At 40.3% G+C, this 18718-nt stretch overlaps 1 long non-coding RNA gene across 1 annotated transcript in view; it reads left to right on the forward strand.

Annotated features, from left to right (window-relative positions):
- Nucleotides 1-18718, forward strand: part of LOC311263660 — a 55473-nt gene that overhangs the window by 9267 nt on the left and 27488 nt on the right. The window contains exon 3 of the long non-coding RNA XR_014623378.1: nucleotides 3109-3234. This is a non-coding gene — a long non-coding RNA (uncharacterized lncRNA). The remainder of the gene's footprint in view (nucleotides 1-3108; nucleotides 3235-18718) is intronic.

The raw sequence follows: 18718 nt of genomic DNA on the forward strand, positions 1-18718 counted from the left end.
CAAAAAAAAAAAAAAGGCTTCTTCCGCTCCTCGAACTCACACAACTTTCACTGTTGATACCTGATTTACTTCAACTGGTTGCAGTGTTTACAGCTCAGCTGACACTGACATGCACAGTTTTATACCTGTGAAATGACACTTTTCTTTCTTCCAGGAATTCCACTTCTATGCATCTACTCACTCATCGACTCACATTTGACGCCTTTTAATTCACCAGATTTTTGACACGTCTTCACTGCTTGCACCTAAACTGACAGTTCGAATCCTTTCGGCACTTTAACTTCGAACTTCCTTGAGTTTTTTTGTATTTCGACTGCCACTACAACTTCAATTCAGCCTTTTCCAGTCTAATCTTAAAGGTGCAATATGTAAGAATTTGCATTTAAAACATTCAAAATGTAACTAAAATTATTAACAGAAAGTGAAGAAATAACAGTCTTGACATTATGTCAAAGATGTATTGTGTTGCAGAGATATCTAATGAAGTTAGCATGCTAACCAGCTAGCCCCTAGCAACTCTATACCTCTAAAGATGATAGTCTGACAGTAAACAAGAACAACACTCCCTCGGTGCTGTGAGCTAATAGGATCGCCTGCTAGCTGCACAGTTCACTGAGCTTACTAGCTAATAGCAGCTACAGTTGGCAGCAGTTAGCGGCTATGTCTGGAGTTGTTCGGAGTATGAATTCAGCACATTTAAGGTTTTATCTTAAGGCGGCTCAAACTTTGGTAACACATGTATTTACTCTCATATCTAAACTGAACAATGTAAAAAAAAAAGAGTGTTTTGACGTTTTCACAGGTGTCAGGATGGGGCTAACTCAGAAGAATGTCAAGTATGACCGCTTGAAAACACCTCTAATGCACGGATTATACCGGCTTGAATAGTCTTTTCCCCCCAATTTGTTCGGAGGACAAAGGGCAATGATGCACATTCCTGAGAGCAGCAGCGGAGAAGCATTCCATCCACTGTTTGTAATTGTTCACAGCTGCGAGCGGAGTCTGCTTCCTATTTGTCACATTCACGGGTCAAGCGTTCCCATATTTTTCATAATCACTCGAAAAATAGAAGTAAAGCTCCAGAAGGAGAAGATTGTTTATGTACACTCACTGCAGTAGGTGAAGCAGTGCAGCTGTTAGCCTCGCTGCACCTCCGCCGTACTCTGTTCATCTTCAAATCTTTGTTATTGTGAGGAAGTACCCGCCATTTATCTATCGGAGCAGAGGAGTGTGAATAAGACCCCGTCAAGTGTTTTTTTTTGTAGGATTTTTCCCCGCCATGTCACACCCTTAGGTTTTCATTTTGTGAAAGGTGTCGTCAGCATGTCACTATCGGAGCATCTGTGGTTGGAGTAAAATGTCTGAAAGCAACTGCTGATTTGACTCTTTGCGTGCAAAATGGCCTCACATTGAAATACTCTCGTTTTTTATCAGATATGTCAAGGATGTCTTCATTTCGGTATGTTGCAGATGCAAAAAAAAAAAAAAATGGATGGATCACAAACTGTCTTTTCACACTGCTCTTTCTGTTTGAGCTTCTCCAGAGCCACGCTATTAAAAATAGGTGTTATGATTGTGTACGTGTGTGTGTGTGTGTGTGTGTGTGTGCAAGAGTGTGTATGTGTGTTTGCACAGGTGCCAGAAAAATCCAGCTCTGTGTACAACATGTGCTTGTGCTGAGAGCGAACGCGAGTGGCTCTCCACTTGAGAACAGAGCGGCACCACAGTCAGCTTATTGTTTATAATCACAGTCTGAAACAAAGCGTGGATCATGCAGACAGCAGGAACACGGCTTAAGTGTGAAGGTAGCCGCTTTCTAATCGGCCGAGGCCAAAAACACAATAATGTGTTTGCTTTGTTTAACACACGGACTGCAATTTTTTTTTTATGCCCATTGTTTCAAAGTCCAACAACAAACACGACACATTCATGCTGAGGAACTGACATCAGCTGAAGCAGAAAACCTCAGTCAGCCTGTCCAAGTAAATCACTTTGCCCAAGCCACGAAATTATAGTTTCTAAGCTTGTGGGCGAGGGAATGTCAGTGACGGTTTTTCTTGTGGACCTTGGGTATGTTTTCAGGAACCACAGATACCTAAAAAAGACATCTGCTGCCGCCGGTAGAGGGCACTGTAGCTCCTGAAGTCTCCGTAAGGAGAGATTCTGGTTCTTGTGCCCACAAGTACAGAGTGAAAATGAGAAACTGCAGCAATATCTGTGCTTAACTACATGCAGCATGCTGGTGCATTTGGATTCAATATTTGTGGCCATTCCTCATCTGTCATGTGTTTAATTATTAGTGATGAGTGACAAAGGTTTCAGCAGCCAGTGACCTCAACTCCACACAATCCCATGGTGTTGTTGAAGAATTTTATGTTTTCTTGTTTTGACTGTGTGATAAAATCTGCCTTCTCTCTGTACCTCTGCTGATGCTCATCCTCTAAATTAAACACAGAGTAACATTTGTGGCCGCCTCTGCTTTGTTTTCTTTTAAAAGCAGCAGTTTTACTATTTTACTACTGAGTGTGATATTTGCTTACTAAAATACATGTGTTTGTGTGGGTACGATGAGCTTTATGCTAATGCAGTGCTGTGGTTTGCAGCGCTCCCCCCCCCCCCTCTCTCTCCGCTGGTCTGAGCTGAAACAGCTGCCTCGGCTGCTTTGCCTCCAGCTGCTTCCAAATTGTCCCGCCATTAAGCTATTATATGTTTACAACCACAGCACCGAGCAAGCCCACTAGGTGCTAGAAATCCCGATGATCCTCCTGTGTTGTAATGGATCATTATCCTGGTTTCTTATTACGCAGCTTTTGCCACGGCTGTAATTAGCTGTGATACAATTAGGCACACTATCTTAACTGAGCTGTAAAGGTATTAGGCGATACTTTGTACTATCCTAACAGCCTGGATATATCACTGTCAAGATTAAACAGGAAAAAAAATATAAAAACTCCTTAAAATGAATTCACTGAATCGTGCATATCTCCATGATGCGATATATTCTGCCGTTAAATTGATGTGATGCATCTGAATGATGGCCCGTGATACATAAACAAGATTTTTGCTCTCTAACATAAGCTGCTAACTCTCTTTTATTCCTCCTGTCAGGCTCTGGAGCTGTGGGAGAGTACCCACTCAGAGGAGAGGAGCACGAACACATTGATCTTATTTGGACAGGCTTTTGTCTGGGACGCATCCAAACCCAAACAGCCAGGGGAAGTACCACAACAGGGTGTAAGTAATTCTCCTGCAATCCAGACACACTCTGCATAGGTTACAGACAGAGCACAGCCACTTGTATCATTCACAACAGTGTTATTTCTTTATTCGGTGTGTAATGATTTTCTTTAGCTGGTACGCTCCGGCCATTCTTAGCTCTCCCGTTCGGCTTTAAGGAGCAAGTTGTGCTGTTGTTCAGCCATCGATGCTACTTCAAACTGGGCTAACAGTGAGATGGCAGAGAGGTGTTTCTCTGTCAGAAAGTGTAGCCCAAAAAGACATCTGGTTTATGTTATGACAACACTGCTCTAAGACGCAGCTCGTATACAACTGAACCAGTTAGCAGCTCTCAAGAATTGGAAGCATTCACTGTATGCATGTTTCTCATTAACTACAAATAGGGAATAATACTGTACCTCAGTATATTGCACATATTCAAGACAAGCTTATTTCACAATAACTCGAGTCTGTTTAGTGAAGCAAGACATTTCTCTTTTCTGTTTCTCAGTTTAACATCCATTGCCTTTAAATTCTGATGAGCCACTTACGTTGATATTTTTGGCCTGTAAACACAATAATTTTAATTCAAACAGTACAAAAACAATGGAGATGTTCATGCTGGCATTTCGCACAAGAGAGGTTTCCATGTCTGCAGTTGTTGGTCAAAAACAAGCTCTTGAGGAAGCTGAGGATGGAGGATGACTGCTCATCGACTGACACCATAAATAATAGAAATGCTGCTTTAAGGGTAAAAGTGTGGTGGCCAAGTGAGGTTCTGTGATAGACAGGTAGACAACTCAACACCATCTGTATGCACTTACTGCACACTATAAACAACGCTAGGGCTGCAGCTGCCAATCATTTTCACTATCAAATAATCTGCATATTCTTTTCTCAATTCATTGATTCATTTCTGCTATAAAAAATGCACCTGTTAATTTGCTAACAGCTAATATGACATCTTTACATATAACAAACAGTCCAACATTAAAAGATATTAAATATACAGTGTTTTAAAACAGAGAAAATGAGCAAATGATCACATCTTACAAGCTTGAACCGAAGAACGAAACGATGAATCCATGATTTACAAACTTGCTGATCATTCTCTGTTGATTGACTCTCTTGGAAGACGCTGTCATTCAATTACACAGATAAGTAGTAATAGTAATGAATAGTGATGAATGGAACAAACATTTTACCAGTAGTGAGGTTAAAAAAGATGGATTTATCTAGAGGTTGGTGGTGACTGAAATCAAAAAGGGTTTATCCCCCTGGGAACATGAATGTGTTTAGCCAGAATCATGGCAATCAGCCTTTTAGATGATGAGATCTTTTGTACAAGTTGGTATTTTAGCATGACGGCAGCGCTAGGGGTGGAAGCTCAGGCTGTACTCAAAATGGAAATGATTCATCCTCTGGGGATCATGAATATCCTCAGTAAATTTCTTGGCACGCTTCATTTAAATATTACTCTGTGTAAGAGGAAATTCTGTTCTGGTTTGGCACTACTGTAGACGGAGGGTCGAGAGATCTATAAAAGTGAACCATCCTATGGGGACCATGAATATATAACACACATCAGATTTCATGGACAGGACTCGTTGATATACAGGATCTTGTTCTGAAAACAGATGGACTGTTGCAAGGCACGAGATGCAAAGAAAAATGGTATTTGGCAACAAAACATTTACAAACAAATGATCTCTGACCCTCTTCCTGTCGTGATGGGTTTCATCTGTTGAGGATGTGTGAGATAAAATCATTCAGTACAATTTTCAAGGATCACTCTTGTCAAAAGGATTTGGACTCCTGCAGTAAAATGTTTGAAAAATTCAACATTTTCTGAGGGAATTGTCTTCCCATGTGTTTGTTTCACTCCATGGAAAGACTGCAAAGCAACAGGTTCCTGCCTTTATCTACCATCTGTTTAGAATAAGGCAGCAGAAAATACTAGTTGGAATCACAGAGCCAAGTTTACGCTCAACTGGTTGCACAGATATGCCGTGCTGCAGCTTTATGGCTTATTGGCTGATTTGGTTTTGACTGGATCGCTATCTTTGGCTGCATCAAATAAGCTCTTACCGGGATTAAAGAAACTGTGTTATGCCTCGAAAGAATCAATTGATGCCTTTAAAATGATTCAAAATTAAAAAGTAATTAGTATTTCCTTTTCTATCAGCCATTTGTTATCAGTGTAAAATGTAGACTTTGGGTATTCATTCATCTGTTTTGCTTTGTTCTGATTATCCCAAATATTCACAGTATTGGGAAAAAGGCCTTAATAAGTCCCTCTAGAAAACAAAACGTTTACGAGGTTACAAGATAAGTTTGTGCTGCATCTATTCTATAAAGAGGAGTGTTGATCATGAATCGAGGAGTCAAACAGCCTGGGGAGTGAAGCTGCTACGTAGTCTGGTGTTACAGCAGCGGATACTTCTGGCAGCAGGGTGACCAGACTGTGGATCGGGTGGGTAGTCTCGTAGTCAATGTGTGTGTGTGATCACTTAACATGCACAAAGCTTCTTGTATTCTTCAGACTGACCAAGCAGCCGAGTTATATAAAGTAATATTGTAGATAATATTTTGCCTTAAATTGCAAATCATTCCTTAATAAACACTGTGATTAAAACAAGTGATCTGCTGCATCTAGATTAGGATGCAGTCCAGAGCTGAGCGACTAACTGACGCAGAAAACATACTAAAATATTAAAGTGAGACTGTGTAACTTTAAAGAGAAGCAATAACACATTCAATCTCTTACACATTAAATACATTCAGTGTTTTAGAATGAGCTATGGTGGCTAAATATTCCTCTGCAACATTAACTCACTGAGTCTATGATCCGTTAAGATTTGTCCTAATGTTTCTTATCCAATAATTGTCACATCGCTCACTTGGTTATTTAGATTCTGTGAAGCATTTAAAAATAACAACCTCATAACTGGAATTAATAAAGAAAGCAAACTTGCATAATAAGTTCAATGGCTCATGCGTCACAAAAAAACAGAATGTCATCAGGTTCAGAAAATACGATCAAAACCTGAGTCGCTTGTTTTATTAAACATTCCTGGTAGCAAACTCGCACAGTTGGCTCATCAGTATGAGTCACTGTTTGCAGAAAGCCTCTCTTTATTATTGCCTCTTTCTTTTCCCAGGTGTCTTATTGAAAGAGGATCAACATGCTCGAGGTAAATCGCGTTTAGTGCTCTGCTGTAGGATGTGATCGGTGATAGATCAGACTGTATTAGGTAACAAAAGACTTGAATTAACTGGCTGTCGAATCAATAGCAGCATCTCTCTCTCTCCCCTCTCTGTCTTTCTCACTCAGCCTATGTGTGTGTGCATTTATACTTTATATAAGTACATTTGAAAACATATACTTTGGTTAAAAAAATATATTTCCAGAGCACACGGTTCTTGGCTGACTATTCGACACAGCAAAGCCCATCTTGAGGGTCAGTAAACCCCAAGGTGTCTAAGAGGATTAACCAGGTAGGCACGCAGAAAAAACACATACACACATTTCTCTAAACATTGTGCTTTCCTAACAAATCACTGAGTCATTTTACCTTCAGACGCTTCTCAAAATTACTTAAAAGAAAAAAAGAAAAAAAGGAAAACATTCTTCGGGTGACAGCTGATGATGGATCATATGTGAACCCTCTTCCTGTCACGGGGTCAAAAGTCAAAATGTTGCAAAAAGTAAACCCCTGTTGTAGTAGACAGGGTATTATATACATTTACTCCACTGGTGAACACCTACTATTGTGGCTTAAAGGGCCACTCCACCAATTTTCCACATTGAAGTGTGTTTACAGGTCTTGGGGAGTACTACTGCATATGTGGAAAAGGTAGTTTAAAGCCTTTTGGGGCTCCAGAAGAAGCTGCATGTAAACTCATGAATTGCCTCCAGTGATTTCACTCAGTGGCTAAGTTGCATTGTGGGTAATGTAGGTTTTGAAAAGCAGTCCACTGCTAAAACATTGCACTCCTTTATAGATATCACCTTTTTCATTTCACATATTCTTCTTCCTTTCAAAACCTGGCATTACCTACATTACCCACAATGCAAGTGAGCCACTGAGTGACATCACCGGAGGCAGTTTTTTGGAATACATGCAGCTTCATCTGGAGCCACAAAAGACTTTATAGGAATGACTTAATGCAGCCTGGGATTTTGTTAGTAGCCTGTTTAAAGGTGTAAAGAAGAAAGAGCCAGGAACAAATAAAACACGTACACAGAGTGCACAAATAAATGACAACAATTTCATGCTGAACACAAATTGCCTTTGTAGATTTTCTTTGAAAATGTGTGCTCGGCCCGCTAATTTGTGAATTTGCAGGGTCCATTGTTGTCCCTTGATTCACACATGTGCTTCATTCAAACGGTGTTTCATTTTGTAAAACAGATGCCTGTTTGAGATAAGACTACAGAATAACACGCTCCTCTCTGGAGGCTAACGGGCAAATATTAACATTTTCCTTCCTGACATTACACAATACCCTCAGTATTTTTCTGTGACCATGCATCCAATTCATGCAGCACACACAGCACAGCCCTTTCTATATGTCTCCTTTTCCCTCGCTCTTTATCTGTTTGCATGGCAGATAATGTGTGCGTGTAGGTGTGTGCTCAGTTTGTGCATTTAGTGTGTATCTGTGTGTACTCTTGAGGTGTGGTATTTTTGTCAGAGTTGACGGCCTGTTTGGTGAGATAAATAATCTGAAGCTCTGAGTCTCTCTGCCAAGCTCCAAAATGTGCATTACCTTGTTAGAAAGGAGACTTTGCTAGTTTTGATGTAAAGGCACATAAAGTTTAGTTGAGAAAAAATGTGTCATTCAGGGTTCACAGATTATGTCTCATTTGGAAAAATGTTGTTTATTAATAGTATACTCTATAACTGAATGTCTAAACTTTGTTTATCCCCTGAGATTAACAAGAGTAGTCAAGGACATTTTGGGGTTGAGGATATTTTGAGAAACTGAACCTCATCAGTTAAAGACCGTTTGAACAAACTGGTTCAGTCAGCTATTGGCACTGGCTTAACAAGAAGCATTAGACTCAAATAACCTAACCACACCTGACACATTTTTCTAGACTGGTTAAACCCCTAATGATGAAAGTCCAAGCAATTTCCAGGTGTCAGATGAGTCTGAGCTCGGCTGATTGGACTTCTTTTATTGTGAAAATGTCTTAAACAACAAACAAGATGACTTAAACAAACACAATCAAGGCTTTAGAAGTTTAATCTCAACTTCTGTGTGGTACATAAACTGTAATCCGTAATACATGTTGTGTGATCCTGCCTTACTCACTGGGTTGTTGAATTAGATGGATGAAACACATGATTTGTGCTAGTAAGTGCTAATGCTATGCACTATACTATAGAATATATGATGCCTTTCTGATTGAGTGTGATCGAACTGAAACAAAAATGAATATAGAAGGAAGGTTTTTTGTTTTAGCTTTTGAGATGTTGAACAGGACATTCATCATCAGGCTTAAGATACTCATGTAAAAATGGGTCTTCACACTGTGGTTTAACCAGTTATTGTATATTCTTTCTGTTCCAGATTTATTTTCCTCACAAAAGTCATTTGTTAACATAAATTGATGCAACAGCTGCACCGGACTCTCCAGACTGCTGGTTGTGTATAGAGGTCGGTTCCTTTCATCTGGCCTCATGATTTCACTGATTTCACACATCTGTGAGTAGTACCCAGGTGTGCCTTCTCAGCCACCTGAACCCCTCTTGATATCTCCTCTTCACCAAAACCCGAGCCCTGTCCGCCACAGCCTATATTTCATATCCGTCTGCGTGTACAGGAGCTCCTATATCTAGAATATCTGTGGTCAGTTTCAATCTGCTGTCTGCCGATCGGTCACGAACCTGTTATCTGACACACTGTAGTCATGCAGGTACACTACACAGTCATACAGTATGTGTTAGTGGCTTAACAGTAGCAGAGAAGATTATGTTTATCCAACAATTTTTTATGAGATGAAGAGTCAAGTGCAAATAAAAAGAGAGGATTATATGGCCAACAAGCCCTGCGAGAAAAGTTTATGGTTGCACGCTGTGCTGCAGTGCAACAAGCAGTCTCCATTACATCACAACAAGCTAGTTAAATGTTTTCCTCTTAAGGTATATTCTTAATGACAATGTCTTCATTTTCACAGTGTAATAAATGTGATTAAGTGTCTTCTATTATGGTGCTCTGGCAGTAGTTTTAGCTCTCCTTGGAGGGCGGTATGACATTTTCCTCTCATTTCTGTGTGACAACCCTCCCATAGTGCGATTACAGTCTGATACACGGGGAGAATATTAAGTTGTTTGAGCAGCAAGTATTGTATGATGGCTTTTATTCCCATTTTTTTCGAACCCAGTGAACTGAGATAAGTAAAAAAAGAAAGCAAAAGAAAGAAAGAAAAACAAATTAATTTATCACTTCAGACTGTTGTGGACTATATCAGAAGCTCTGCACAGCAGTAGGACTTAGATTAAAGCAAAGGCCAAAAAGACAGAGAGAGCAGCTGTGTAAAGGATGAACACTATTTGATGTCAATATTCAGAGGAGTCTTGCACATATCCACTTGATTATTCAGCTACAAAGAGATCAGGATCACAAAGATATTAGATATTCACACCTCAGATTTTAGAAGGAGAGTTAACACAACCAAACGCTATCATCAGAGGTGTATTGCAATCTGAAACACTACTTGCATAATAAAACCAAAAATACTTATTGTGCACATGATATAGTTTGACATTTTGGAAAATGTGCTTATTCACTTCGCCATCCTCATATATCAACTCTAAATGTTAAGTTATAGTCAGCAGGTTATTAGCTAAGCTTAGCATATAATGCCCCTGTAAAACCACAAATTGTTGTTTTTCCAGCCCATTCTCCCTCCCAGTTCATCAAATACAGCAGCCTGCTCAAAGGCCCAATGTTCGACCCCTCTTGTGTAGTACTAGAAAAAGTAAGACAGTCAAAAACAAACAAGGGAAGGCTAGGGTGGTTGGATGGGTAATACATTACCCAAGTAGTTTTTGTGCCTAAACCTACCAAGTAGTTTAGGAGACTAAACCTAACCACGTAGTTTTGGAGACTAAACCTAACCACGTAGTTTTGTAGACTGAATCTAACCACGTAGTTTTGGAGACTGAATCTAACCACGTAGTTTTGGAGACTAAACCTAACCACGTAGTTTTGGAGACTAAACCTGACCAAGTGCTTTTGGAGACTAAACCTAACCAAGTCCTTTCGGAGACTAAACCTAACCAAACTGCAACTGTTTGACAACATTAATAACCAAAAGTCATATGTCATACAGTGTGTGTCAGCAGGCTTCATTTTGAAAGTACAACCGAATGTTGCATATTATGTATTATTTCTTCACTAACTTCACTGTGGAGCAGTACATTCAAAACTGACAATAGAGGGATGGCAGAGCGTCATGTTTTGAAGCTCAAGGCCATAGACCAAGCTGTTGTATTTGTCATTAATGGGAGTGAGAACGTGTTGGCTTTTCATACTCATGATTTTATTCAAATTGTAGTGAGTCTGAGAGGTGCTGGTTTCAGCAGGACTAGCTGTTTTCCCCTGTATACAGTGTTTGTGCTATGCTTAGCTACAGTAACTGACTGTTGGTTGTAGCCTTATATTTACCATATAGACATGAAAGTGGTGTCTATCTTTTCATCTCTGGACAACAAAGTAAATTAGTGTCCCTTCAATTTATAAAAATTAATGATTAATGACAAAAATGAACTTGTTTGCTTCAAAGTGCTGGCCAGTGTTGGCGTCTGTAGCTCAGATGTGGCAGACACGATGAAGGTTTGACATGTGTGTGGTATTTATGACTCCTTTCAGGCGAGACGGCCTACGTTGACTTGCACTCTGCAATATTTAAAACTCTGACACAGGGTTTTTTCAAGTTTTTCCAACTTTTTTTCTCCCCTTTTTTCCCCTCTAGCTTTACGTTTGTGTTGAACTGGGTGCCAAAATGTGGCTGTGTGCAGCAGTGCTGGAATATATCGCTCTCTGTGTGTGGCAAAGGTCTACACTTGGATTAATTTGTGTGATGTGAATTAATGGCTCACTGGAGTGTGGCTGACGCCCTACAGTATCACCCACAAACTAGCAGCGCAGCTCTGGATGAGATCCCTGCAGCATTAGATCACCCACCAAGCTGTGCGGTGATGGTAGATGCAGAACCGAATGAAATGATCTTGTCACCTAAATCTGTTTTCCTCTGTCTGATGAAATCCTCACCGGGAAAGTACTTCAGTTACAACTTCTGCTCCCTCTGATTGGACTGGAAATTGTCTCATCTCTCATGATTAACCCGAGTTCAAATCAGGAAAAAGACCTAGAACCATCAGACGCTCATCATCACCAAAGCTCTCATCCAGCCAAAAATCTGCTATTCTGGGCGCCTGCTATCTTTCTTTGTCACACACTGTACTATACTTGCTTTTTCTTCCAGAGAAAGAAATTATTCCTTTTATGTGTAGCCTGTCATTGTACCTGGGGAATGGAGACTGAGAATGAAATGCTCGGATGGTGTCCTTCGCTTCCCGAATTTGATTAATGCATTCTGTTGGTTTCAGGCTTGCCGTGAGATTACAACCACACTTTGCCCCCAAACACAAATATGGGTTCCTTTCAGAAAAGCCACTTTGGTCAAGTAGCACACTTCTTATTTTAAAGCGACGGGCATTATTGCCTGTATCCCTCGGTGGCGAGCGAGGAATCAATCACGCTCTTATTCCTGTAATTCCAGGTTTAGACCACTTAAGGAACAACTCTGTATGAGCACAACATAGCAATTGGCAGTGTGACGGTACCCTGCTTAGGTATTGATTTTAGCTTTGTGTTGTTGGCTGTGGTATTTTCAAATTGTTGTTTTTCCTCTGCTTCTGCTTCTGCTGGGGACAACAACACAGTTGAGGTAATAGGCTGCCTTAATGGTATACCTTCGAGGGCCTAGAGAGTCTAATGAGACCGGGGCACTGAGTTTAGCACCAGCTGAGCTACAGGAACAACTTTATCTGGTTTTCCAGCTTAACAGAAGTCAAATAGTAAAAAGCCTTATTTCAGTATTTTCACCTGAAGGAGCAATGATTAAAGCGTATTAAATCTCTTAAGCATCATTGCTTCTGTCAGCTCTTAAATATTGTAGCATTTTAGCATCAATAAAACTAACACGGACGAGGCTGGCATCGTCTGCGTGGTGCTCCACTTTATGTACCACCTGGTGAAATGTTTTTGGAAATCTGCTACAACATAAAACAGAAGGAAGCTGATGTACTCCCAGCTCTAATGAAGCATTCAGATATTCTCACAATGGCAGATGGAGCGAGAGAAACGCCGGTGGAATAATCATGTTTATCCGTTTAACGGAAGCAAAACAGAGTCATTTAGACAAACTGAATTCATGAGGTGTTAATGCTGTCAAACGCAAGTGCCAGCAGTATCACAGCAGAGCTAAATGATCGTCTTAACTTGGGTCTGATTTCTTGAATTAATTGTTTGAGATTTCCAAAGAACACAGGCTTGCATGATTTTATGAGTAATAATTCGGTATTAATGTTTTGAGGCCTTAATGACCCCAGTCCAACATTACTCAAAGTGTTCATAGCTGTGCACCTACACTCACAGTGAGGGCAGAACAGCACCAGCAATGCATTTGAACCACCTTCCAGTCATTAAATGTGTTTCCACCTGCGCTGCTGCCTTCCACATAGAGTTGACATAAATCAATATGGCTGCCATTTGAAGAACGATGGCATTTTGAATAGCCAAAAAAAGAAGATACAGCAGATGTAATTAAAGATTTGTGTACAAAACATGAGGGTTACAAATTAACCATTTATTACAGTAAAAAGGACCTTTGGATGGGTCTTCAATTAAGATCACGTCTGACAGCAATTGCATCACATGTATCTACAAAGCAGTGACCTTGAAACAAGGTGGGGCTGTGTATTCTGAGCTCCGGACAATTTGTCTCTCCAATTTCTCTGCAATTCCTGCAGTCCATCACTGTCATAAGCTCATTATTGATCAGAGACTGATGCGTCTCATGTTCACAGTTAGTTGTCTCCTACTGTATCCTCATCACTCATATGTGAGCTTTGCACAGTGATATGTGCTGCATCAGAACTGTAAAATAAAACAGGATCTTCAAGTAGGATTTCCAGTAACAATATCAACATAAGTACTATCATATTGAATGAACTCTGAAGTTCAGATGTCTTTATTTATGGGTATTTGGGAGAAGGAACAGATACATTATTTTCATTTAACTCCAGTGGTTCAAATAGGAAGACACAACGTAAATTCAGCGGTCTGATTTGCCACGCCTGGCACACCAGTATCAGATGGCGATCAGATGGTGATGTCTGGTTAATATCACAGATGGTGGATCACTGAATGGGACTGTCAGATACAGGCCAAGGACCGGTACTATAGACAGGAGCCTGTGTGCGAAGTAACTGCAAACATTTATAGCTGGAAAGTCAATCAAACAACTACAAAGAGAAACAAAACATCTTCAAAGAGATGCAAAACGACTACAAAGAGATGCAAAACGACTACAAAGAGGTGCAATATGACAACAAATAGATTAAAAATGACTACAAAGAGGCACAAAATGACGATAGAGGATCACAAGACAACTACAAATAGAAATAAAGCAACCTGAGAGAAGCAAAAAATTACCACAAAGTGACACAAAACGAGTATCTTGGTCGTGGTCTGGGTATGAGCTCTGCTCTGAGTTTGCTGTTGGCTGAAGGCTATTTTGAAGTTACAAATAGCAGCTGTGTCATATTGGAAAATTTAAAGATGTTTATTTGGCATCATTACACTGAATGAGCAATGCAACTATCAAGTACAGTTTATTATTTCCAAGAAGGGCTTCAGTAGTTACACAATTTTACCAATATTACAAATTCCTGAAAACTGTGTCTTTGAATGAGGGGATCCCACCTCTATTAGGGATTGAAAGTTTAATATTTAAAGCGAAAGCTGTGGCAGTAATGGTAGCTCCCGCTCAATAAGACGGATATATTGTAAGCTTTCCAACAAAACCTCCTAAACGCAGCCCGGAGCGCTTCACTGTACAAACAGCAGCAGGAAATTACTCCAAATTGTACCCAGAAATGTGAGCATGTGAACAAAATGCCCCATGCGAGTGTCTGAAATCATCCTGCAAATGTCTGAGGACCGCTGTGTAGCATGAAAGGAACATCCATCTCATTTAAATAAGTCAACAACTCCAGAGTATTTAGATTTCAGGCTCAGTAGACACGGGGTGCCTCCACGGGAGACGCCCACCGGCATGTTAGCTTTCTGCTGATTGACTCAGCGGGCTCTCATTATCACGAGGAGAATGAGCTGTAAATGTTCTCAGTCCCCCTCCTGTTTATTTTCAGGTTACACTGTGGTTGGGGAATGTCACTTCAATGACAGTTTTGTTTTTCTCTCAAACTGAAAGGATCTGTTACCACATTATTTATAGCCTGACATGCTTTATTCACTATTCCCACTAAAATAATCCCTAAGCCTCTTTGTTTGCAAAGTCGGTGAAACACTGGCTCTACAGTATATATACTGCACTCTCCCTTTCATTATCTACGCGACACCTCACAGGATGTAAGAGTACACACCGGTTTTATAATGTTTGTCTTCAGGGTGCAATCACTCTCAATGATGTCAGGAGCAGGGAACAGCCGAGGAGCTAAAGAGGTTTGAAGCTGAAGAGAAGCCTCGAATGGTTTCACACATCAAAGAGCTCGGAGAAATGTTTTCTCATCCCAGCTCGAACAGCAATCAATACCGCTCTCCTCTAACTAACAGGTAGAGCCGAGCACAGGTGGTATTCCAAGAACACGGCCTCTGCTTCTGCTGAGGATTATCTGCTTATCCAGTTACACATATTTATGTGTGTGAAGAAATAAGCAGCGCTCAGGGTTCAGGCGTTTGCTCTAGACTATTTTGAGAAGGTAATTGGTCAGCAGTTGCATTGATTGATTGGACAAAAGCTACAGAGACTTGTTATTTGTTAACATAATACATTAATCCTTACAGATTGCAATCTTGTGATTCTTGAGGCTTTTTCTTGGACCGCAGTCAAGAAGCAACTCAATTTAGCATTGCACATTAAGGGGATGGTGAGGAATGTAAATGTTGTAAATGACTCGCACATTAAATATGTCTGGGCCTCTAAAGCACTGGGAATAAATTATGCATTGCATCTACAGTATATCCATCCAAAGCTTCATGTCTGTATTCTGCTGCTTTGCATTTCAGATTATTCTGATAACTACATTTTTCCTGACGGCTTCTTTGAGAAATGTAGAGAGCTGTAAAGTTCGGACGGTTCAGATTTACGACACCTTGGAAACATGTGTGTTCAAAGGATTCAATCTTTATCCAAGAAAAGAAGGAAAACCCCAAACAGAAAAGTACAGAATTTCAACCCCTTGCAGTGCCGTCTGAGCTTCCAGCACTTTACATTAATTAACGTGCCATACAGCTGAGCTTGCTTCTTGAATGACAATGTTTTCCTCATTTGCCTCAGAAGCTCTTATCAAAAGTGATAGACCTGGCCAGATCAAAGTGCAGCCTCGTGGTTTTCCCTCTGGCACTTTTTAGACTGGGCGAGTGAGCTTTTAAAGGACTTGTGACAAGCACATTGCCTTTGAAGCGGATTAGTATTGTTACCGTCTCATGTTGCACAATGATGTTCGCAGCATACTGTCCCCAGAAGTCGGCGGTTTAAACCTACTGGCCGACAGAACCCCACACAAATTTCCCAGATGTGAAATATTTGTTCTCACAATTTCAAAGCGGCCCCTTGAGCCCTATAGTGCTGCACTATAATCATAATTAACAGGACCTCTATGGGCCCCAAAAGCTGCTGCTGATAAAACTTATTAAGCTTCTTTTTTTTCATTTCCCTAAGGAAAGATTGATTGCACTGAGAGCCTTTTAATATAAATATATTATCTCCCAACAGTGATATGAAATCTCTCTCGGAAAAATGCTGCTCCAACACTTTATCAATGGAAACGTGATCAGATGCAATCCAAGGCTGCAGCAGCACATTTTAAATCCTGCAGCTACAGAACGGCTCAATGTTTTCTGCCTCGTTATAACAAAAGAAATGGTTTGTTTCTCTCACCTTGAATATTGTCATTACATTATCTATGTTGCTTCTTTGAATTTCTTTCAGTTTCAAACAAAGGAAGTATTGAAGGACAGCTCATCCTTCACAGATAGACACTTGGAGCAATGGAGCTTTGTGCAGCTACCACAGGTGTTGTGTCACTCATCAACAAATGAGATTTATGGACGACAAAACAATAGTGCCACAAGGTCGGTTTAGCAGCTGTACAAGAGATTTTCATCATCAGTCTTCCTCTCCTGGTCAACTGTAGATATTCAAATTTGAGCATTTTTAGAGGATGCATTTCTCAAAGACTGGAGCCAGAAGATGGTTGGCTTAGCTTAGCATAAAGACTGACAACAGGCGGAAACGGCTAGTCTGGCTTTGTCCACAAGTAACAAAATAAGGCTACGAGCACCTCTAAAGCTGAGTGATTATCTCCGCCAAGTTTTCACCTGTGTCGTTTGTTGGTTTGTCATCAGGATTACACAAAAAATACTGAATGGATATCCAGGAAACTTGGATTGACCCCATTAACTTTTGATGCAGATCCAGGAATTTGTTCTCACTGTCTTTAACATTGCGAGACAGGGTGTTTTTTTTTGGACATTTTTGTTTATTTCTCAGGGAATAAAGCATGGATCTTCATGAGAAAAAAAAATCAGGCTTATTCAGGTTGCTGGTATCTATGAGTTAGAACAATTTGATGTGGATAAAGGGGGCTGTTGAGCCTCGGCGGAGGTAGACGCTGTACTGATGGCTATTCTAGTTCCCTGAGAAATTAACAAAAATGCTGAAAAAAAACCTGTATCGTGCAATGACAAAGAGAATGAGAAAAATTTCCTGGATCTGCAACAAAAGTTAATGAGGTCTATTCTGCCACCCTCCATCCAAGTTTCATGGAAGATTCATGCATTATTCCCTGGGAAATAAAAACAAATGTAGAAAAACATTTTGAGAAATCTCACAAGTTAAAGAAAGTGAGAATCCCTGGATCTCTCCCTTTATCAAGATTGACACCAAAAGTTGATAGGGTCTATTCTGGGCCAAGATTCCTGGTAATCTGTTCAGTAGTTTTTGTTTAATCCTGCTGACAAACCAACCGACTGACCGACCGACCGATGGTGAAAACATAACCTCCTTGGCTGAGGTAATTAATTCATTGAGCACAAAACCCTCGGTAGAACCACAGCTTATTGTTTTCACACTTTGTTTTTGATGCTGACAGGAAGGATTTTTATAACCTTTGGAAACGGCTCATGTAGTCGTCCCCTGGCTGTAGCCTGGTATTCAGCAGACAGATATGAGAGTTTTATCAATCTTCGCAACCAACTCAGCAGAGAGGCGATTGAGTTTATTTCCCCAAATGTCAAACTATCCCCTTGAGGACTTCTCAGTCATGTTGGCATAAAGGTTGAGACAACCACAAGATCATTTAAGTAGCTCTACTGGAGTTAAGACTTTCCAATGTCATGATTTAACTTCATATTTTTTAGGTTTAAAATGATTGCTGATCATGATTTGTAACAAAGAGACAGGCTGAAAGTTCTTCTTCCTTTCATATCCAGGAAGCTTTCAAGTCACAGTAACACAAACTGATTCCCATCAATCAGTCTTATTGATTAAACCCTCCCTTCTCAAATAGGAAAATGTTCAAGAGCTGAAATTGATGAATAAACACTTGGCTACATGGCTCGCCTCCTTTTTTAAAAGTTGTGTGAGTGAAGCAGGGTCTAGGATTAACAAGGACAGGTTGAATTACAGCTTGAGTTTGGGGGCAATTCAATAGGAAGTGAATCAATCTGAGGATTAATTGTTGCACCACATCCTGAGCAGCAGACACTCGATACAGCCAGAGGGAGACGGCTATAATGGAGGTGAAATACAGACAGCACACAGCGATAGCAGCTTAACCCTTCTCAGCTCCCACTACTTGTCTTGTGTCTTATTAAAAGGCTGAGAGAAGAAATAGGGATTGGAGATCAGCTACAGTGTTACAGTAAATGACTCACCATCATCACAGGTTTCTTTCTCCTCTGAATATATTGATGATGATGTTTCCTGTCTATTACCATTTTTACCTCCCGAACTGCATGTGTTATGACTAAAAGCTAAAAATATGCACACTGTGAATACTGCATTATTGTCACACATGGATTATCTTCTCAAGCAAGCCAGCTCTGTCCTTACTCTGCCACCACACTGAATATTACTGCCATATTTTTGTCTAAAAAGGCTGCTGAAAAAAAGCCCGGCGGGATTATTAGATATTTGATGAGGCGCACGAGCCGTTGTTTGTATCTCATGGTAAATGGT

Source organism: Pagrus pagrus (assembly GCF_965226575.1).
Source record: "Pagrus pagrus genome assembly, chromosome: 10".
Classification (NCBI taxonomy): domain Eukaryota; kingdom Metazoa; phylum Chordata; class Actinopteri; order Spariformes; family Sparidae; genus Pagrus; species Pagrus pagrus.